The sequence below is a fragment of the Pinus tabuliformis genome, chromosome Q (genome assembly GCF_031772625.1).
Source record: "Pinus tabuliformis cultivar Carrire ecotype Pingquan chromosome Q, CPIR1, whole genome shotgun sequence".
Taxonomy (NCBI): domain Eukaryota; kingdom Viridiplantae; phylum Streptophyta; class Pinopsida; order Pinales; family Pinaceae; genus Pinus; species Pinus tabuliformis.
In genome coordinates, this window is record NC_142296.1 from 311,435,279 (window position 1) to 311,459,051 (window position 23,773).

The window sequence follows — 23,773 nt, forward strand, 5'->3', positions numbered from 1 at the left end:
ATGCAAATCTATATGTGGGTTTTACAGCCTAGAGGGTGATTATACATGCAAATTTGATTATGGTAAGTCATGTATATATTCTGATCTATAAGGGTGTTTTTTTCCTGGAAATTTCGTATACACGTGGATTTTATTTGGGGAAAGCGCGTACAAAAACTAGGGTTTTGATGAAAGGATGTATCAACAGTTTAATCAGTCTTGTTGTATTTCTATTGTCATTCAATGAAGTATTCTTGATGGTCTGGGCTTAAACAATGATGTTCTAATTATGAATTGATTGATTGAAGAATGATGAAGACACGTGTTGTTTGTGATTGAAGTTCAGTGAAGGTTCTATGATTATTTCAGAATGATGTAGTGGTTTTGTGTATGCCACAGTGCTTAGTTCAGGATGACGGTGGTTAACTTTCAGGATTCAGTGGTTTAAGATTTGTACATAGGTATGCTTCACGGAAAGCGCGTACACACTCGGGTTTGCTACTGTAAAGTAGCGTATATATTTTGATATATGGTTGATCATGATTTTCATTTACAGAATCTGGTTTCTATGATGTGTAATATGTTGATTGGTATTCTGGTTATAGTGATATGACTATTCTGGTTGTTTAAGTTTTGGTTTCAGTTGATTCAATGATTGGGTTTCAATTGATGGTTGATTCAGTTGGGTAAGAGATTGGTTGTTTCAAATGATGATTGAGTGTTTCGTTGTAGTAATCAGTTTTAGCTTTGATATTTGGTTTTGTGTTTAAATTATTAATAGTGGGCCCAACCGAAAAATTTGATGAAACATGGCCTACATTTGTGATGTTTTGTAGCAGGTGGACTGAGTATGAGGATTTATGAGACATGGTCCCTAGAGGTGTTGAAGGTTGGAGCCTTCAGTGAGGGAGTTGAAGCTTCCTTTCAGTTGTAGCTGGTAAATCAAATTTGGGGGTTCGATCTCCCTTTTGATGGGTGTTGGTAAACAAAATCAGGGGGTTAAGCTCCCTTCCAGTGGGTGTTGGAGAACGAGTGAAGGTTGTAGCCTTCTGTAGGTTGGTGTCTACATAATGGTATGCATCTGTGCTAGTATAATTTTGTAAGAAGTTTTTCTTTATAATAAAGATAAGACAAAGATGGCAGCAACGGTGGTTTTTTCCCACATTGCATTTCCACCTTAAATCCTGGTGTTCATGTGATTATTATGTGTGATGGTTTATTTTTTTCTTACTGCACGTGGTTACTATTTATTTAATGCTTAATGAAGTACTGATGCATTGTCTCAAGATAAACAAAAGAAGAATTAACTCAAAAATATGATGTATTGGATATATGCTAGTTGTATAAACAACAGTCGCATACACACGCGGGTTCCCTTCAGTAAAGTCGCGTACATAAATTAGGATATGAAATTGAAAATTTAATGGTTTGAAAACACTGATTCACGCCACCCCCAGTGTTTTTCCCAACATATTAAAGATAACCATATGATACATTTACTATTCAAAATATATACATTATTAATACATTGTTATGATTGTTGGATTCATATTCCAAGGTCTCTTGGGCTCCTTTTGGTTGTTCAAATTCAACACATAACCCTTAGTGGATTAGGTGTCCAATATTATTTGTAAATATTCTCCAAAGAGAAAATGTTACACAATCCGCTAGTTGAAATACATAGTCAATTAGTGAATGTTCCTATAGAAATTAGATTTGTATCACTGTAAATATCTTCTTTCCTCACTCTAATAGGCATTTCAAATTCTTGCTGACTCATTTCCATAGAAATCACCACTCACTACTATTTTTCATTTGAGGCATGTTATGAAATCTTTGTATCAGAGATAAAGCTTCCATCTAGATTTTTTATCGTCCCAATGTCTATCCTATGATTAATATAAAACAATGTTACAAGTAAATATTATTATTTTTAGCCTTCAATTCATTGACTATGCATGTTCGCATGTCATCTCCTTTCATATCATTCACATTGTATCAATATTATGTTATTTCTATGCTCAATGATGTTATAATTTATCAATGTTTCCTATCCCTACTCTGCACACCCATTCTCCCACACAACACTTCTTGTTAAAATGCATTAAAAAGACACTTAATCTATTATTGCGCAATAATAATAAGTATTTAATCCACAAATTTGAAATCAGAAATGCACATAGTATTGACAAACCTTGAATACGAAGATCCGTTACTTAGGAAATAAAGTTTCCTCTGCACCCCACTCCTCTGGCACATACCCCATCCCCTGCACATCCTTCATTCCATGCAAATTCACAGCTCTATGCAATTGTTCTCCCACATAGCTAAATATGTAAAAAAATTCAATGGAAAGGAGATTAAAATGAAATAATAACAGATAAATGCACTATCATTACATGTATTTCTATCAGTGTTAGAGAACTAACCAATGAAACTCCCCACTTCTCTACCCAAAGATGCCATAAATTACACAATTGCATTACTATTGGCTTAATAATAGTAATGTAATGAGGTGCAGATGAAGTGAGGAGGCTACATAATGTATCAATGTTTCCTATCCTTGCTCCACACACTTGTTCTTCTACACAACACCTCTTCCTCACATGCATTAAGAAGACACTTAATTGAATATATTATAATTAGTATTTAATTAAAAAATGTAACAAGTCAGAATGGATGTGCAAAATAAATTCGTCGATAGGAAACTTATGCAAGAGACTGCAACATTGTGGATGAAAGATTTTGTTACACTGAATTAAAGTTTCCTTTCCTTGCTCCACACAACCATTCTCCTCCACAATACTACTTGTTTAAACACATTAAAAAGACACAAATGTGAAATCACAAATGCATATAGTATTTGGAAACCTTGAATACCAAGATTCATTATTTCTAGTTACATTATGAAATAAATTTTTTGTTCCTAGTTAAATTAATTTTCTTGTCTATGGAATAAAGTTCCCTTTATACCCATGCTCTCCTGCACATACCCCATCCCCCGTACATCCTTCATTCTACACAGATTCACAGCTCTATGCAACTGTTCTCACACAAAGCTAAATCTATAAAAGTTTTCAATGGAAATGAGCTTAAAATGAAATAATAAGAGATAAACACACTAGAAATAATTGTCTCCTTATTAGTCCCAAAGCACTAACTAAAGAAATGCCCCATTGCTCTCCCGATGATTCCAGAAATTATGTAATTGAATTACTACTACCTTAATAATAGTAATGTATCAAGGTGCAAATGAAGTAAGTGTACAACACAATATATCAAATTTTCATTCCTAAATGTGGGAGAACATGTGTGCAAAAGAGATTTGCTGATGAGAAATTTATGCGGAGACTACAACATTGCAGTTGAAAGTTTATGTTACACTATGAATTAAATTTTTTGTTCCTATTTAAATTAATTTTGTGTCTACGTAATAAAGTTCCCTTTGCACCCCTGATATCCTTGTTGGAAATACTGAGAGGGGATTGAATTAGTATTTCTTTTCAATTGTTATTTTTACCAGTTAGGTCACTTATATTTAGAACACAAAATGAAAAATGATAGAATAAATACTTTTATTAATTTCTTCTTTACAATAAATAAAGTACAATATGTATAGGGTTCCAACCCTAGATGAAGACACCGATCTTGAGTCTCTTAGGCTCCAACCTATATTTTTCCAAGCACCAACTTAGACTTCCAAGGTTCTAACCTTGTCAATTTTGAGGCACCAACCTAAAGGGATTCAACCCTATATCTGGTCCAAGATTCGACCTGGTTTCTTGAAGAGTTTGAACCTCTAGGGTTCCAACCCTATCCTCCAAGGCCTCAAACTTGTATTTCTGAGGCTCCAACCTCTTTGGATCCAACCCTTGCTTTACTTAGTCAAGATATATTTGGTTATACTTTACAGCTCCCAATGTCTTCTTCAACAAGCCCTATCAATCTTTTCTTAGTCTTCACTTTAGTCTCCACATCATGTCATCAATGACAACCTTAATCTCTTAAAAGGTGTCACAACTACTCTTCATCATACCCAAGCAATTTCTCCAAGTATTTTCATGATGGCTAATGCATCATGGTATTCAACATTATCTTCATAAGGCCTTCCAATCGTGTATCTAAGAATGTCTCCATGGTTAGTCAAGGCTACCCAATAAGAAGGCTTCAATCTAAGATGTTCTTCAAGATCACTCCACAAAGACTTCAAATAAGGTTTGTATGTCTTCAAATCTTCATATGTTCAAATAGCTCCAAACAATACTTAATTGCCCAACATTGGTCTTCACCATTGTTACACACCTCCACCTACGTTTACTATGACAAGGGTGATGATGGTATAATGAAGAAAGTCTCCACATGTAATATAAGGCTCCCAGCCAATGTACAATAAGGGTTGTTGCACCAATGATGATCCACTGTCGAGAATGCATGTTGTAAGAAAATAAGGCTATATTATGTCCAAGTTGTCACAAGAGGCTTCACACCAAGTCCAAGGCCCTGTCAATTATGTAATCTGAGCTATGTAGTAAAGGGAACAGTCCGAGTTTCTGAGGCAAAGAACCCAATGTGAAATGAGGCCAAGTCATCAATGATTGGTTGCTGCACTTATCATCATAGCTCCTGTACTAATTCAAGCACTTGATCTGAGCCCTTATTTCTGTACAAGAACAAAGGTATATCACCACTGAAGTCTGCACAGTCCAAGGTAAAGGTATAATTTGAAGTTCTGTTTCACCAAGCTGCTGTGAAAACACAGTCCAAGGTACTGTAATGAAGGTAGATGTTACAGTTCGAGTTGTTTTCGAGCTATACAATCCACTGTTCACTACCCGAGTTGTCAAGCCAAATAATCTGTGCCAAGGTAAGACTACACCACAGTTCAATGTATAGAATCTGAGCACTAAGATGAGTAACTAATCCGAGCTAGGATGAGTCCATAGTTGAGATCTATCTGCAATTAATTACTTATGTCAAGCAACTTGATCATAGCCCGAGTTGTAGAATACTTATAAAGATAATATGTATAATCCCAAAAACAAATTGTGGCCTCTTATATTCTTTATCCTCCCTTATTCATGAGTTGTGAACTATAAATGTGATTTTTGTGTTACTTGACTGAAAATATGACGATGAAATGTAGTCTGAAACCCTTATAAATAGTTTTTTTGTAAGCCAAGGTGAAGAGACACGTCACTAAAGGTAGGTCGACTTGTGTCTTGGAGCATAGGTCAGCTCAACATTAATTATATTTTTCTTAACTTTAAATATCAATTTCTCACTAACTACTAGGAGTTTTGGGGCAAGTAAGGGATCATTAGAAAGAGGAAAAAAATCTCTTTAAGATGGTCTAGGTCCCATTGAAAATATATGCCTCTAAGGTGGAAAAAAATATTTTTCTTTGTAACTATCCTTAAATTTTATGCATAAAAGGTTTAGGACAACATGGCTTCTTCATTCTTTGGCTTCTTCACTGTTATCAATGTATGAGTGTGTCATCATGTAGGAGTGCTGCATTTAAGTCATCGTGAGTGTATCCAATAATGAGTGTATCATCTCGTGTCATCATATAATGGTGTTATGATATGTCATAGTGAAACATCATTAGGAGAACTCCAAAATAGTCTTCCAACCATCAAATGATCTCCAACCATATTAACAAGACCTCTTCAAGTTCCATCATCAAGTGTGGTCATTCATCAAGTGTACGACATCAACAAGTGTAGTCCTCCATATGTCATCAAGGGCTTCTAGATCATCAATCAAGGCATATGATTGACACTTGGAACTTCTTAAGACTTCTTCATTAGTGGCTAGACATATTAATTGATGGAATTCTTATCAAACAAGAGTTATGACATCATTGTCTGGAACCAGACATCTATATTCTTCAACCTTATCATCTAGGGTTTCATGATATTCATTAGGCATCTCAAGAATACTTGCCATCTCGGCCAATGCCATATTGACATCAATGACAACCTTGATTAACAATCTCCCCTTCGTCATTGATGGCAATATTCTTGCCCTTCCAACATTCTCTCCTCCTTTGACATCAATAGAAAATGGGGTTCCCAAGTACTCCCCCTGTCAAGCTACTTATTTTCTTCATCAATAGTAGTTCTCCATAGGCATGTTGCTCCCCGTGTCACGGTGCTCTTTTATTTGGAAACGTTGTCCATGATAGATGTGTTTGCATTTCTTCATGTGATGAACCAACTCCCCTTGCCTACATAAACACTTCTAGCTTCTTTAGACAAGAATGATCAAGAAATCCCCCTAACTTTATGCATGGTCTCCTTTTATCATCAAACACTTGGGATATCACATCTTCCAAGGATGTCTTCATCAAATCAACAACATGTGTTGTTGGCTAGAGTGTCCAAGAGACTTTCAAATCCAATTTGCTTCCTTCTCCATACTTGTGTAACTTTCTTCTCTGGCTTGGTCATCATGGTTATAGCTTGTTTAGGGACCCAAGTCAAGTTACAATCACGAGCCATATGTCCAATTCTATGGAAATTGAAGCATTCCATCTTGTTCATGAATGAGGGAGCATTAGAACTTCTTACAAATTTGCTTCTAGAAGATTGATAGGGACCATTATATTTGTCCTTGTGGTATGCCCTATAATATTTTTCCATGTGCCCAAAGTTTGTACAAGAATAGCAATAACCAAAAAATATACTTTGGTACCTGGAGGATGGAGATTGTCTTGATGTATTTCCAAAATTATTCTGCCTTGGGATCCTTTGATGGTATCCATTGCCTCTTGCATTCTTGACACCAATTGCAAGTCTTCTTGTAGTAGGATTTCTTCCAATGTCATCTTGACTCTTCTCCTTGTCTTTGCTGGAACTGGGGGCATCAATATTTCTTCTAAGATTCTCCATATCCTTGTTGTTTGAAGCATCAGGGTTTGCATCATTCTTTCTTAAGGATTCACCTATATAATCGAGACCTAATTTATCAAGAGGAGACCTTTGATGACTTAAGATGTCATCTAGGGTTTGAGAACTCTTCAAGTTCTTATTCAGCAAGTCAACTTCCTTTTTAAGAGAGACAATTTCTTCTTTCATTTTGTTGCATTCTTCATCCTTCTTTGATAAACTGATCTCCATTTCTTCCTTCATCTTGGTTGCTTCATATGATTATGCCATAACTGAGGTGATTTCTGCTCTTAACTTTATGATGTTATCATCCTTTTCTTCTAGTTGGCATGTCATGGTGTTTCTCTCCTTTTTTTCTTCATCAACTTGTCCTTCTATGAATGTCAAAGTTTCCATCACCTTCTGAGCTCCTTGTGCTTGTTTCCTTTCTTCTTCTAGTTTAGATCTAAGGTAGGAGATTCCTTCTTTATATTGACCAATCTTCACTTCAAGTTTGTTTAAAATCTTGAGTCTTTGTTCAAGGTGGCTTGACAAATTTTATTCCTTTTTCTTTGCCTTATTTAATTGATTTGTCATGGATATGACTTCTTAATGATGCTTTCTTTTATTTTGATGAAATTCCTCATTAACCTTAGTGAGATCCTCATGTCTTTCTTGTACTTGAACCTTGAAAAGGTCAACTTCCTTCCTTGTCTTGCCCTGGTCACCATCTTGCGCTTTCTTCTTAAGTTCCTAATTTTCCTTTTTCAAGCTATTAATCTCTTCCATGGCAACTATAAGTTTAGTCAAGATATCTTCTTCAAAGTCTTATTTAATTTCTTCTTCTTCTAGGTCTTCTATGGTCTTGATGTCATTACTCTTATTTTCAGCTTTCTTGATGGGTTTTGGATTTCCTTTTCCATCATCTTCTTGACTAGAGGTCATGGTCAACACTCCTTTTGAGTGAAGGTCATGAATTTTGTACCTTATATATTTTGTTGATGAACATTTTTCCCAATTGGCCTTTATAGAATCTGGTAGCCCATTCAAAATTGTCTTCATCGCTCGTGCATTGTACTCGTTGGATTCTTTGTCCATCGTGCTATCAGTAATCACTAATTCCCATACTTCAATACCTTCAGCCATTAAGAAATTTCTCACTCTTACAATGCATACATCAAAATTTCCATTGAATAATGGAACCTTCCCAATTTGTTTGTCTTCACTTTTCATAGTTAAGGAAGAGACATCTTTAGGAGGATTGGAGGCTTTCTTCCTTGGCTTCTCCATTTGTGTTCTAAGGATCAACCTTCAAGTTGTTAGGCTTTGAGTGAAGGTAATGGCTCTGATACCAATTGTTGGAAATACTGAGATGGGGGGCTGAATCAATATTTCTTTTCACTTGTTATTTTCACCAGTTAGATCACTTATATTTAGAACACAAAATGAACAATTTTAGAATAAATACTTTTATTAATTTATTCTTTACAATAAATCAATTACAATATCTATAGGGCTTCAACCCTAGATGAAGACAACGATCTTCAATCTTTGAGGCTCCAATTTGTATTTTCCCATGCAACGACTTGGAATTCCAAGGCTCCAACCTTGTCAATTTTGAGGCACCAACCTTAAGGGTTCAAACCCTATATCTGGTTTAGGCTTCGACCTAGTTTCTTGAGGACTCCAATCCTCTAGGGCTCCAAACCTATCCTCCAAGGCACCAACCTTGTCTTTTCGAGGCTCTATCCTCTTGGGCTCTAACCCTTGCTTTACTTCATCAAGATATATTTGGTTATACTTCACATCTCCCAATGTCTTCTTCAACGTGCCCTGTCAATATTTTCTTAGTCTTCACTTTAGTCTCCACATCACGTCATCAATGATGACCTTAATCTCTTAGAAGGTGTCACCGCTTCTCTTCATCATACCTAAGCAATTTCTCCAAGTTACCTCATGAAGCCTAATGCATCATGGTCTTCAACATTATCTCCACAAGGTCTTCAAAGCATGTATCTAAGAATGTCTCCAAGGTCAGTCAAGGCTACTCAATAAGAAGGCTTCAATATGAGTTCTTCTTCAAGATCGCTCCACAGAGAATTGAAATAAGGTTTGTATGTCTTAAAATATTCATATGTTCAAATAGCTCCAAACAATACTTGACTATCCAGCATTGGTCTTCACCATTGTTACAAAGCTCCAATTGCATTTACTAAGCCATGGGTGATGATGGTATAGTCAAGACAGTCTCCACATGTAAAATAAGGCTCCCAGCCACTTTACCATAAGGGTTGTTTAACCAATGATGATCCACTATCAGGAATTCATGTTGTACCGCAATAAGGCTATATTTGGTTTGAGTTGTCATAAGAGGCTTCACACCAAGTCTGAGGCCCTGTCAATTATGTAATCCGAGCTCTGTAGTAAAGGGCATAGTCTGAGTCTTTGAGCCAAAGAACTTGAGGTGTAATGAGGCTGAGTCACCAATGATTGGTTGTTTCATTTATCATCATAGCTGGTGTACTAATCCAAGCACTTGACTTGAGCCTTTATTGTTGCAAAATAACGAAGGTATATCACCACTGAAGTCTGCACAATCCAAGGTAAAGGTATAATATGAAGTTCTATTTCACCAAGCCATTATTCAAACACATTCTGAGGTATTGTAATGAAGGTAGATGTTAAAGTCCAAGTTGTTTCCCAACTATATAGCCCATTGTTCACTGCCCAAGTTCTCAAGCAAAAGAATCAATGCCAAGTAAGGCTACACCATAGTTCAATGTATAGAATCTAAGCACTAAGATGAGTATCTAATCCGAGTTAGGATGAGTCCATAGTTCAGATATGTCTGTAATTAATTACTTCTATCAAGAAATGTGAACATAGTTTGAGTTGTAGAATAGCTATAAAGATAATAGGTATAATCCCAAAAACAAACTGCAACCTCTAATATTCTTTATCCTCCCTTTTTCACGAGTCGTGAACTATAACTGTGTTTTGTTTGTTACTTGACTGAAAATATGATGATGAAATGAAGTCTGAAACCCTTATAAATAGTGCTTTTGTAAGCCAAAGCGAAGAGATGCGTCACTGAAGGTACGCTGACTTGTGTCTTTAAGCATAGGTCGACTCTACATTAATTATATTTTTCTTAACTTAAAATATCAATTTCTCACTAACTACCAGGAGTTTTGGGGCAAGTAAGGGCTCATTAGAAAGAGGAAAAAAGAATCTTTAAGAAGGTCTAGGTCCCAATGATCAAAGATGCCTCTAAGGTGTAAAATAATATTTTCTTTGTATCTTTCCTTCAATTTTATGCATAAAAATTTTAGGAAAACATGAGGAATGTTTGGGATAATGCGGCTTATTCATTATTTAGCTTCTTCATTATTACCAATGTATGAGTGTGTCATCATGTAGGTGTGATGCGTTTATGTCATCACGAGTGTATCCAATAATGAGTGTATCATCCCGTGTCATCATATAATGGGGCAATGATATGCCATAGTGCAACATCATTAGAAGAACTCCAAAATAGTCTTCCAACAATCAAATTATCTCCAAACATGTTATCAAGACCTCATCAAGTACCATCATCAAGTGTGCTCATTCATCAAGTGTATGAAATCATCAAGTGTACTCCTCCATATGTCATTGAGGGTTTCTAGATTATCAATTGAGACATATGATTAACACTTGGAACTTGGCACTTATTAAGACTTCTTCATTAGTGGCTTGCCATATTAATTGATGGCATTCTTATTAAACAAGATTTATGACATCATTGTCTGGAACTAGGCGTCTATTGTCTTCAACCTTATCATCTCATTCTAGGGTATCATGATATTCATTAGGCATCTCAAGAATACTTGCCATCTCGGCCAATGCCATATTGACATCAATGACAACCTTGATTAATAGTTGATAGGAATGATGATTGCTGTTAGACCAAAACCTGCAGGTGTTATTTAACGACCACATCACCAGAGATAAGGATCCATGAGAGGCGGTTAGTCCATTTCGTGAAACACACTTAGAGTGTTACTTTATCCAATGTCCAACAATCCCACACATACCTCGTCCTCCACACATCCTTCATTCGACACATATTAATATATTTATGGAATAAATTTATGTTCTCCTACACATAAACCATCCTCCAGATATCCTTCATTCCACACAGATTCACAACTCTATGTCTCTTTTCTCCTGCACAGCTAAATCTGTAAAAGTTTTAAATGAAAAAGAGTTTAAAAGAAGTAATAAAGGATAAATGCACTAGAAATACCTATCATGTTGTCAATGTCAGTTCACTAACTGAATAAATCCCACCCCCCCTACTCTTCTTATGTAAAGGAACTTATCAGAGCATTCTTTCAATGTCAGTGTCAGAGAACTTACTAACGAAATGACCACTCACAAAATCAAAATTTTTGAAATTTTAAAATGATTTGTTCGGCACTAAAAAATAGAAAAAATAAATCTCCCTCCACTAGAGGAATTATTCACATCAAGGCTCACTGAGATAATGGAAAATTAGAAATAATATTTCTATAAATTAGAAAATTATTTTTGAATTTACCAAAAAATAGAAATATTCAACATTTTGCAAAAACTTTGGTTAAAAATGCAAAAACTTAGCAAAATAATACATAGTCAATGCATTTTGACTATAAGGAGAATTTTATATTCCATGGCAAGGAAAGGACTAATAAAAGGAAGAGGAGGAAATGAATCATGGGTGTGGTGGTTGGACATTTTGAGAAGGGCCTAAGCTATAACATAAAGATACGATAAAGAAATTTGAGTGTTATATTGGCTAGACTACTTTGCTAAAGTATGAAAACTTTTACTATTGACAAATAATAATTCTTCTTGTGATAGAAGTAAATGATTATGCCTTTTATAAACATTTCTTTTCTTTTACTATTGTAAATTTTGAATTCTAACATATATATTTCTACTACAGTTTTCATTTAGGATTTGTATTTGTAGATTTGCAATGTTGGATGATGAATGCATCTTTCCTTATTACTATGTAAGATGAATAAAATTATTCACTCATTATTTTATGTGTGATTCCTTGCCATAAACTATGTCTACTCTAATGAATACATATTCCAAGTTGTGAGAATGATATATTACTTTTTGAGATAACTATTTATCTAAAAAATTATTATGTTTGTTTATGTGTACAATATGGATGAAATTAACTAGTTCTTAAACTAAAAAATATATCAAGTTTTATATTTGACATGATTTAGCTTTTCCTTTTGGGACATGTTGTAGCTACTACAACTCCCCTCCAAAATGTTTCCTATGCCTTGATTTTGGAACCTCCCTTTTGTTCATAAGAACTTATCTTTCACAGTCATCAAGTATTCCGCTCATTGTTTTATATTAATATTACTTTTCTTTGCATAGAATGCTTTTGATGACTTTATTAAGTTGTCTTGATTATGACTAAGTCTTGTTGATGACAACAAAACAACTTCTAAACACAAGTTAACTTCTACTTTGATCTTTCACCAACTCTCGGTCTTCCCTCTAGGAATTGTGCAATCCTTTGCCATAGGAAGTTGCACAAGCCCTTGAGGGTTTCAAATATAAATCCCTTGAGGATAAAAATTGCATAACCAAGAAGAAAAGTAGTCACTAAGCATGTAAACTACGCAATTTCTCTCTTAGAGTCAAGACTACGCAATCCACTGATTCAGTGAACTACACAATCTCTTTTTACTAGGAATTGCACAGTCCCTTCTACCAATGAGACTGTGAAGTTTACTAGAGTAAGATAATGATCATCCATAGAAATAGGGAATGCGCAATCATTGTTTTATAAGTGGCACAAAGCTTCAATTTTTTTATCTTAGGACAAGTGTCGCTTCCCCCTTGATTTTAGGCATGCCCATCATAAACCCTAACCTAACTGCATGTGGCCTAGATTTATATAATAGGTGGTTGTAAAGCTCATTTCCACACTTGACATTGGAGATATATCCTTCCCCATGAGATCAAGGAGCTTTAGATTTGGTTTGCAGCACTTTTTCGAGTAACTTTTTCATGTGTTTCTTTTTGGTTCTTTTTCGACCACTTTTGTCATTTTCATATCTATGAGTGTTATTTTTCCCATTTATTTTCATGGTAGCTAGAATTTCTATTATTATAGCTTGCAAAAGTGTTGTTTCAATCAATCATTTAGTTTTCATAAGTGTCACATCACCTTCTTTCTTTTTTCCTGCCAGTAGTTACCACTACTGGGCTTTTTGTGCATGCATGTTTACATTTTGCATGATCTTTTTTGGCCCATGTTATTGATTGATCTAACACAACCTAAGGACAATATACACTTTTTACTACCCCAACATTAGATCTTGAATTGTTTCTCTCCTTCTCTCATGGAAAACTATGCAATCCTTGAGCAGTTGTTGCCTCTCCAACTATGCATTTCACAACTCCAACTCTCAAGCTCATTCCTTGACCTTTGAGACTGTGCATTGCACAGTTCTAGGTCTCAGTCCTCACCCTTGGCCTTTTAGATTGTGCATTATGCAGTCTCTTCCCTCTCTTACCTAGATGAGTCTGTGAATTGCACAGTCTTAAGCCTCAACCTCCATCCTTGTCTTACTGAGACTACATAATGTGCAATTCAAGAGCCCAGTGTGCCTCTCAAAGCCCAGAAACTGTGTGATCCTTATCCTTAGTTAGTGTGTTGTTTTTTAATTTTGGTTGATGAACTAATCTACTTTATCTAACTTGTTTCACTATGAGTGCATATTTTGATTACAAGTAATATAGGTTTTGAGCTCATCTCTCTTACATCAGTTGCTATTGTCATGTATCCTAAGAGATCATCCTTAAAAGAAACAATAAAGAGAAGTACCAATGAAGTGCTTGAGAAAATTTTAGTTACCATTCCTATTCTATCTGATACTCAAGTTTTCATTGAAAAGGACTCTAACATCACACAAAATACAGTCAAAGATGCACTCACAGCTACAGAATTTGAGGAAGATCTAGAGGAAAGCCAAGTGTACATTAAAATCTAACGGTCAAGTTTTCATAGAAGTTTTTGCAGGTTCCCAGTCCTACCTTGTGCAGATTTCATCAAATGGATTATGAAACACTTAGATACTAAGAGAATTACCATCATTAATGTTAGTGGGTAGTCGCTTCCTTCCTATTCAGCCCATGATATTCACTTGATGTATCACTTCCCTAAGCTAGAGGGGTATATGGATTCACACTTCTATGCATTCACAAGATATTTTAACACCAAGGATGTTATTAGGACATGGGTGAAAGAGAAAGCTAAGTTATGCCAGACACCTAGTAATACTTACAAGACTAGATCTCTCAGAAAGGTGTTCCTGTACCTGATTGTGTTATGTTGCCTGATATATGGACAGAAGAATACTAAAACCTTCCTTGAAGGATGAGTTTACATGTTGCATTAGATTGTCAATGATGGGAAGATATTTAACTGGCTAGATATTTTGGCTCAACAACTTAGGATCAATGTGAACAATGCAAAGAATCCAACAAAGGGAAATCAAGCTAAATTCTACATGTCTGGATACCTGTTGGATAGGACATGTGCTCAAAGTGTTTTTCCTAGCATGAAATGCAATTGGACACCCAAGGAGCCTAATGTTAATATTCATTAAATATTTTTTTCAAAGTGCAGTCATAGAGGAGTCTTAGAAGATTTGGATTGCCACTTCCTTAAAGTATTTTACTAGGTGATATTCGAAGAGGAACTCCCTTGCATGTCCCTTTGTTGATCAATGGTTGTCATTAATGTTAACCTATGTAGCACCAGGGGGTACCCTGATCTTGCATGGGCATTTTTACTTGAAAAATTACTCTATTTTGAGTCAACGATATTCTAGATGGATTCTACTCGTCGAGATGCTTCCATTGATATATGGCACACCACTTAATTCTTCACAGTTTGAGAGATATTCGTGTTTGAAGTTAGTAACCCCACTTAGTGGGCTAAAACCATATGGGGTTGTGGCATGGCACTCATAATTGATTTTGGTCATTGAATAGTCAATAATTAATAATGTTTTTTTGCTACTAAAATCCCTCCATTGTTCACTTGTTGAGGACCCTCTCAACTCAAGGCACTCATATAAATAGTTACCCTCATATCCTCCTCTAGTAGGGGATTTTGTGGTTTCAAATAGGTCATCGTGGCATTTTCGCTTTACTTTTCTTCCTGCAAAGCTTAAGAAGCTGAAATTAAAACCCATTTGAGATGAAATATTTATGACCCACATGACCAAATTTTAGATCTTGGTTCACTATATTTTTGGATATATGATATGAGGAAGTTAGGGTTTTTGCAAGCTCCCGAATTCCATGTCAAACAAGTGACATTGGGAAAATCATTATAACTTTCTTTCTGAGCATTGGATTCAAATTTAGTAAATAGTGACAAAAATAGGACGGACTATAGTTTGTTGGGTATCATGTTTAGGGTCAATGGTTGCAACAAGGACACAAGGCACTTCGTACAAGTTCTCTCTACAAAACGATTCTATAATTAGGTCATCATGGGAGATTGGGAATAACTATTTCTTTAAGAATAAAATCTTGATCAGACTTGTGGGGTTGGAAATAGGACTCATAGGGCTACCATAATATGAAATTGCAGATCCTGGAGATCCGATATTACATGGATAAAATAGATGACATATCGAGCTCCTAGAAGGCAAGAAAAAAGCATGCATTCAAGGATCACTGCAGTAAGGACCAGACATCAACAGTCAAGGGTAAGTCTCCTACAACAAGGTATATGTGATTAGTGTTTAAATTTAAATTCTGACTATCATCTCTAACATATGCTTTTATAGGACAACATAACTATATACAGGGTCCCGATTATATCTCTATGTCTCTATATGTCACAGTTAGTTTTGATACCACATTTCAGATGTCCTATTCTTGATACTACACATTTGATGCTACATATTCTTGATGCTACACCAAGTCTGCTAAATCTATATGATGTTGTAAGTTCATGTTACTTGTCTTGTCATAGTTGATAGAATGGTCTCTATTGTTGTACTTAGAACTTGGTCCATCACAAGTCTAGGGTCTGTCATAAGTTTTTATTGTATATATCTTTAGGTCAGTTTTGGATATAGTCTTGCATAGAGTCTAGGCCTATATCAAGGGTGTGATTCTTTGTCTACTACTGACACAAGTCAACAACAAAAGTGACAAGCACACATCAGGTACGCATTGTAATTTTAATTTTTATTTATTCATTACTATGCACTTACATGTGTTTTACAGGTAGAGGTAAGTTGAATGGTATTTTCTTTTGTTTTGGGATTTGTTTCACTAGGAAAATTTTGCAAGCAGGTAGAAGAAGATTAAAGTACAAAATCAAGAAAAAATTCAAGAGCAGAAGTATCAAATCAAAGGAAGCATTGCAACGGGACATCTTTGAAGACATGACAACCATCCAAATATTGTGAAATATTGTTAAGGCCAAGAGTCATTATTGTACAGTTGTAAAAGAGTCATCAATCTAAAAGATTCATCATTGTAAATATTGTGAAAGAGTCATTCTGCCTAGAGTCGAAGAGGAAATGTTGGGAGGTATAGGCATCACTATTGGGATGATGTCATGGTTGGGTTGCAGGTCATAGAGTGATTGGGTATTTGGTCAAGTACTCGAAAATCATTGTACATCTTATTGTATCATGGATTGTTGTCCCTAGTTTGGGAATCTACAACCTTTCCTTATTTCAATAATTATAGGGTGGTAGGGAGGTGCTAGGCAGGTGTATGAAGTCGCCTACAGGTTGGGGTTTTTGAACACTTCAGGGTGATAGGAAAAGAGTGAACAAGAAGAAATGTGGATGCAAGAGGAAGAATTAATAAGACGCCATGTTGAACCAAGCAGAAGAAGAAAAATAGAGTCAGGTACAGGAAGAAGAAAATAAACAACAACATCAGTAGGAACTTTCCCAAGAGAGTGAGGAGCTAATATTTATTCAAGACATGGAGGTAGAACAATAGAAGCAAAATCAATATGTTTATCTTATGACTAGTACAAAATAGATCATCATTCAATTTCTACCTCCTTCTACAGATGGGCAAGCTCCAAGTGATGAAGAGGAAATTGCTCCTTTAGATTATAGTCTGGTTATGGATATTTACCAATGATCTTCAAAGGAAAATTGTGCAAGTGAGAAAGAATCATTTTCCAAATGACCTCACACATCCTACTTTCATCAATACAGAAAGGGTGATTTTCATGGATACCAGAAAGAATCCTGAAACTATTGTCACAACTAATTTGTCCTTTGCAAGAGCTTCGAAGGAAAATATAAAGTATATAATGGAAAAAAATAAACAAATGGAAAAGGATTTGGAAGCTGCGAGACAACATATAGAACAACTCCAAGAAGAAACTTAGAAGTTGTCTCCCACACATGTGTACTTGAAAGAGCTTCAGGTAGCTATATTTGGTGAAGTGCAAGCATTGGGAGACACTATGATGAACCTTTATAAGGAGTCTATCGTTGTGCATAAAGAAATTGTCCACTTGCATGCTATGCAGAATAAATCATAGGAGAGTAACACCACTTGAATATTATCAAGTGTTTTCGGGTTAATGATCTCTTGATCCACATTTAAAATAATTATGATTAATTTAAGAGCCTTCCCTTTTCACCTTTTTTTTTACCATCTAAATAATTAGTTGGGGGAAAGGGTTGTGTTATCATTGTTTCTATTAATTCAAACAATTTTACTCCTCCATTTTAGTTATTTGTTTTAGTACCCTTTTTCTAGCAGTTTCTATTAATCCTTATGAGTAGTAGCATCATAAATTTCTATGGAGGCCCACTTTCATAAAGTATTTACTTTAAATATTAACAATAATGATAAAATGATTGATCATTGTGTGAAAGTTTTGTGTTATTCCCTAAAACACTCCATCTTATTTCACATTAAAACAACCATGATGGAGGGACTATAGTGAAATGTGTGTTCAAAAACCCAACCCAGGAAATAAAATAATATGCTCCATAAATAACCTCTTGTACCATCTATATTCCATAAAAACTATTATATAATCTAAATTATTAATAGGAAGATGGAAATACAAGTAAACCTGTCAGGTTAATGAACAGGCCTACTGGCAGCAGGGCTATGCTTGTATGGTACCGAGGTAAATTTCTTGGGTACTAAACATGCGTGCTGGAAATGAGACTATGTTAGGTAAAAGGAGATATAAAATAAATAACACTACATAGTTTACCGTGGGAAGGTCTTGATCACAATCAATCACCATTACTCCTATAAATCAAGACTAAGAAAAATGAACTCCATCTTTTGGATTTCAGGGAATTTCTCAAAATCTCCTACAAAACTAATGCTTTTATGTTATACTACAATTGGATATTATGAAACGTGGGACACTTTGAAGTTGTTGTACCTTGCTTACTCAATTGGAATTTATTATAATTTTGCTAGAGTAAAAGGGAAAATACTTATTATACCTATAATGATGGAGTATGATGCTCGATCACTATTTTTTTACCTTTGTATTTGTTTATCCACACTATTCGATTATTATTTATTATTCCCATAAATGGGTATCAAGTATACTAACAATTGCACCATATATTTCCTTTGTCGAGGAGATTCTCTTGTTTCTATGGAGATGTTTTGACCAAGGTTGCATTACGTTTTTGTATGGCAAAGTAAAACCATTACCTTCAAACTATTTGAAATAACTGCTTGGATGACTTCTCCCGTTACGACCGATTTGATTTTTGGCTATGGACGACCTTTAATTTCTTTTGGGGGTGGGGATGCAACGAATAAGTCTTTTTTTATTCTCTCCCATATTGTCACATGATGTGTTATTATTCACATGTTTTTACTTCATTACTGTACACTCGACCGTTTTTATGTGTTATTACCATAATTCTGACCATGAGTGCTAGGAAATTTGTAAGGCTAACCTTATTTTTCCAGAGAGTTTGTAGTTGTTTCGAACAACCAAAAAAAATTATAGCTTGTAGCAATGGAAGGACAAACTATTTGATATTAAACAAATAATTTGAACCGTGTAAGATCGTTGGACTACTTCAAAAGGATATAGGGGTTTGGTAGAGAAGTAGAATTAGAATTTATGCAAAATATGAATGAAGAGATAACAATAGTAAGAACTTTATAGGTCCTAGGAAATGAAGAAACCATAGCCAAATTTATAGGCCTTATATCTGAAGGAGAAAAATGGTACGAATTGCACACCTCCTTGCAAAATGCAACTCTCCTATCCATAGAAGATGGAGAAGAAATAGTAAAAAAGGAAAGGGGTATAATCCAAGCTCATTTTCAAATTTGTGGAAGGAATTGGTGGAATAATTTAAAGGTACATTACAGGTGATGGAATATATTATGTGGTTTTAGGTTTCCACGTCAAGTTCATGGCATACTTGAGGAAAAAGTAAGCGCAAATATCCCCTTCTTCTTGAAATAAATCTTTCCTAAGATTGCATGTCAAGTTAAAAAGGATAAATATCCTTCAATATTTATGAGTCATCATGGGTTAATTAAAATATTGGTTGCAAGGATTCTAAACCAAGCTTAGCAGACTTGGGAAATTTTTATAGGAATTGAACATGAAGCTCCTCAAGGAAATGTTCTAGAAAATGTGGAAGTTGATGAAAACCCTGAGGTAACTTTAATTGATAGTGGAAACCTTAAAACTACATTTAGTACTGAAAATCAAGAAGTTGGAGTTGATGATCAAAATTTTGAAGTAAATCTTGAAACTACCATAGCAAAAACTCCTCAAAATGAAGTTCCTTTATCTGAAATTATTTTAAAAGAAGCTTTGCAAACTAAAACTCGAGTTTTTTAGAAATCTAGTACGATGGAAAAACAAATTGCATCCTTCTTTGCCTACTTACCTCAAAAACAAAGAAGGTCATCTCAAATGATTAAATCACAAGAAGGCCAAAATTTGTCTCCCCCTATTTCCTCAGAAAATTTGACTAACTCCTATGAGAGATATATTTAACCAAGGAGAATTGTTAGCCTCATACATATATTAACAATCATTAATTCCAAATTAAATATTGATTAAGTATTTACTAAAGGGAGTGTGAATGAATAATTTATAAGAAAATATGAAATTATTCATAATGAAAGTAGATTTACTTTAGAAGTCTATGTATGCCCAAATATGAGAATAATGAGATAAGTTAGGAATGAAAATCACACAAAATCAGTTAGATATCTATGGAGATATTCATGGAGCTATTGTGGAGAAAGTTGTAGAGGAGGTTCAACCAATTAACCAAATTGGTAATTTGTTATGGGAACCTCATTTCTATATTACAGGGCCTCATGTATTGTTAGTGTGTGTGAATAATGTATCATTTTTGTAAATTAATGAATTAAGGCTTGAAAGCCTTTTCTCCCAAATTTTTGTCTCATGTTTAGGATATTTTTTTATTAATTAGTTTACATGGTATGATATGAGAGAATTAAGGCTATTTGGGACTAGCAAAAACTGTTGATGAGTTACATGAATGGCTCACTAGACCGAGAGTTGGGATGAATACCTACAACATGCATATACCTGGACATACCTATGTGTGGCCATTACAAACTTGTGGAAGTAGAGTCATGTGGAAGAAAGTTTTAGTTTGAGAGGTGTGCCCTTCGAGAGAGTGAAGGATACCAAGCTATGGTTTATTCTTTTGAATTTGCATGAAGTTGTTGGAAATGTGCAGTATATCCTGATTGTGAAGGCTTCATGTAGCATGGTGCAGTGTGTGAAGGCTATGTGGAGACCTGCGTGGACCAAAGTGCAAATGTTTTTTTTCTATCTTTTATAGATGTGTTCATGATTTTTGTAAAAGAAAACTCAATATGTCATTGGTATTATTTATCTAAAGAGAAACTAAGATCAGTTTGATATGATCAAAGAGGTTTCTCAGGAAACAATCAAGAATGTGGTTTCTTTGTAGTTTTCTGAGCAAATTTTGATATTCTATTTCCTGCGTAAAGAGTGAACAATATGTAATCTATGTTGAATATTTTCACAGTAGCCAAAAGCCACAATTCCATAGTAGGCGCAAGGAAGATAAGCGAGTCCCCCATCAAATAATGGTTGAAGCAATGTAAAGGTTCATGTGGTATTGTATGCAGGAGAAGCAATTTTGAGAAAACCACCTAGAGAAAATCCTAGACATCATAACAATTTTTGGGCAGTTATGTGCTTTAATGGAGAACCAAGTATGTAAATGCAACAACACAAAATGACTTGGAAAAAATTTCCATTTACATTGGGCCAATTTATTTCTTATATTATTCAAATCAAGATCTCCATCAAAATCAAATATGAAAATTTTGTATTAATTTGTTGATACCAGTTTCCATTTGTGGTCAATAGTTTGCAAAAGTGTTGACCCAATGAGTAGCCATTATGGAGGAGTAACCACACTCGACTCCCTCTGGAACCCAACTTTGTGAGGTGTACATAAAGGACTATCTTTATGTTGTTTGATGTCCTTGCGTTGAATCATTTAATGTCTTTGCATTGTTTTATGAAGTATCATTGCAAGTGATGGGCATAGGTATACCATGTAGAAGCTTTTGAAAACATGTACTTATATTTTTATATGCATAAATCCAATGGTGAGTATACCTTTACATAGATAAGTTTTAAAGTTTAAAAGGAAACGTGACTTTAAGTGGCTTCATAGAGTTCTAATAATTATTTTAATGGGAAGTATGTAAAGGCACTTTTAAAGAGTGATCATAAATCTTTTTATGGAGGGATAAGAGTGGTCATAATTTTTTTTTTTTTAATGTGTAATAATTAGGGTATATTTTGGAAGTGATAAGAATATATTTTGGAGAGATAAGGTCTCCTACATTTTATTTTTGTATGAGTGCATTTTCTATGGAGTGATAAGGTGTAATATTTTTTTGTAAATTTGGAGTGATAAGGTTGTAATTCTGGAGTTTAAACAGTCATTTGAACTTGTTATAAAAATCATTAACTTGAGTGTATTTTTAGTGGTATCCGATACCCTAAGGTAACATAAAAATCAAGTGAGTGTGTTAAAGACCAAAATGATAAAGGAGAAATGCGCCTGCAAAATGCATCTCATGAAATTAAAGAATTGCAAGAGTGCAGTCATGAATTGCACAAAAAAATCAAAATACTTGAGTGAAATATAAAGAAAAATAAAAACATAATTAATCAAATGAATAGCACATTAGAAGCAACAAAATATCTTCAAAATGAACTAGACATGAAAGAACAACTCATTAATGCACTCCAGATAAAATTGATCAGCAAAAATAAAATATACTTGATGCAAGATGTACAAAAAAGATAGATGTAGTCTATGACACAGAAGATCTCATCCAAAAAACAAATGAAATTTGTGAAACAATTGACCTCATTCAACGTGTTGATGAAAGTTGTGACACAAATGATCTCATCGAGCAAGTTATGCTACTAAATAAAAATGATGCAACTAGTTGTGCTAAAGATCTAAGTGAAAATATTGATGCAACATGTGATACAAATGATTTTTTAATAGAGATGATTGATGCTTAGTGTGATAAAAATGACTTAATGAACCAAGCAAAGAATATCAACAGCAGTAGTAGTAGTGAAGAAAAACAACAAGAAAATGGTCTTTCAAAGATGGCGATCAAACCTTGGGAAGAAATTTCATTCAACAAAGATCGACATGGTTTGGGGTACAAAGAAAATAATTTTTATGTTCCATATTTCTCAAAATAGGTTAAGTTTATAAGTGTGAGTTTTTAAGAAAATACCCAGAATCCTATTAAGTGTAATCATTGTGAAATAAATGGTCATATGGAGAGTAAATATTATGACCTCCATCCTTTTCTTCACTGTGGGAAGAAAAATCATCTATCAGAGAAATGTTGAATGCATAAGAAGAATAAAATGATAGTTAATTATGGATGGATAAACACTTGGAGATTGAATCTAGAAGTAAAGAAGTTGCATAAGTCCTACAATCTACTTAAGATAGAGGTAAAGATAATTTTTCTTGAAGAATTGAACAAAGTTAAAATAAAAAAACTCCCCTACACCATAAGGGGGGGAGTTCAAAAATCAAATGTACAACATCAGTGGTAAAAAAAAACCCACATATTGTCCCTCCTTTGAGATGACAAATTGGGGAAATGATGATGGAATTGGAGATGGTTGTCAGACTAAAAGTTTCAACAAACTCAACAAATTTTCTAATGAACATTAACAAATCTATATTATGGGCACCATCAAATATACCAGTGGGCATAATCAAATCTACCAGTGGGCCTCAACAAATATGCCATTGGGAATAATAAAATTCTCCAGATGGGCACGTAAACTTTGAGCTTTCAACATCGAGTTTTAGCGGGTTTTCAGGAAATTCTTCAGCAACTCAACAAAGGAGTTTTTTTCAACATCTCAGCATAGTAGTTTTTCAATAGATCAACATGTAGAAGTATCAACATGAATACTTGGAGATGGTACATGGATATTACTCTAGACTTATGATTGAGGGGAGGAATGTTAGCCTCATACATATATTAAAAATCATTAAGTCCAAATTAAATATTGATTAAGTATTTATTAAAGGGAGCCTGAAGGAATAATTCAAAAGAAAATATGAAATTATTCATAATGAAAGTAGACTTACTCTAGAAGTATACGTATGCCCAAACATGAAAATAATGAGATAAGTTATGAATGGAAATCACACAAAATCACTTAAGATATATGTGGAGATATTCATGTTGATATTGTGGAAAATGTTATGGAGGAGGTTCAACCAATTAACCAAATTGGTAATTTTTTATAGGAACCTAATTTCTATATTACAAGCCTCATGTATTGTGAGTGTGTG